This window comes from Penaeus monodon, chromosome 24 (assembly GCF_015228065.2).
Source record: "Penaeus monodon isolate SGIC_2016 chromosome 24, NSTDA_Pmon_1, whole genome shotgun sequence".
Taxonomy (NCBI): domain Eukaryota; kingdom Metazoa; phylum Arthropoda; class Malacostraca; order Decapoda; family Penaeidae; genus Penaeus; species Penaeus monodon.
Window position 1 is genome coordinate 11,896,137 of NC_051409.1, and position 1,108 is coordinate 11,897,244.

Here is a 1,108-nt window from a genome sequence, read left to right on the forward strand (position 1 = left end):
TGTAGAACGACCTTCCCCTCTCCTCCACCTCCTGCGTCTCATCTTTTCTTCACTTTTCGTTTCTCGTACACTCCGTAAACACTATATAAACCCGTCCGGGATTTCAGGTGACTCCCATTATTTTCTAGAGATATGAAACCGTAAATACGATACAAATATATTCCTTGGCGCAGATACTGAAGACGCATCCACCGCTACCTTCCTTCCCCAACACTCGCAGACAAGATGGAGGAGTCCCCCAAAACTCATCTCGTCAACACAACATTACCGCAATATTTACCCGCAGATCCTAATCTCTTCGTGGTGATGTGGAGATAATAAAAAGCTAAATCTCCACGCTCTATTTACATGCACAGATCTAGTAGATTACAGCAAGTGCACACGCACTGCAAAGACGATAAATCAAGGGGAAGTTGTGCGTTTGCAGACTGCCTCCGCGCCCGTCTTATCTCCGGGCTTCATAGAGCGGACGCAATCATGCACGCGATCTCGCCTGATAACATTGGCCGCGGAGAAGCCATGTTGGGGCGCATGTCACCTCCGGGCCCGGCGCTGGGCGTCGTCACTCGGCTTCATGTTGTGCAGTACATCTGATAAACCCAGGCTGTGTCACTTTTACTAGTACGCGCGTGGGCAACTCTCACGTGGGCGACCTCGCATGTAAACACGCGTGTAGGTAATCATACCCCATTAGCATTTACACGTAAATATAATATCAGACGTTTGCCTTCCTAAACCTTACATGATGGCCGTCAGCGCAACTTGCCCGCGACGTTAATAATCACTTACAACAGAATACCCGGCGAGAGGCAAGACCCCCCGATCCCCCGTGTGCCTCACTGCCCCCGCGAGGGAAAATTATATAAAAAAGATAAATAAACATGAAAATCTCGCGGAAATACTTAAAACAAGTCACGCCACAATCCTAGTCGTAGCACGATCGCCGCAAACAGCAATCCATAAAGAGGTCATTTAAGGCCAGCAAAATACCAGCGGCGTTTCCTCGGAGTGATTGCCAGCGAGAGAAATGTGTCCCGCAGCCTTCGGGTTCAGGTTTTGAGAAAAGTGAACACGCGCATATCGCCTCCACAACTGGCTCTCCTTGTAT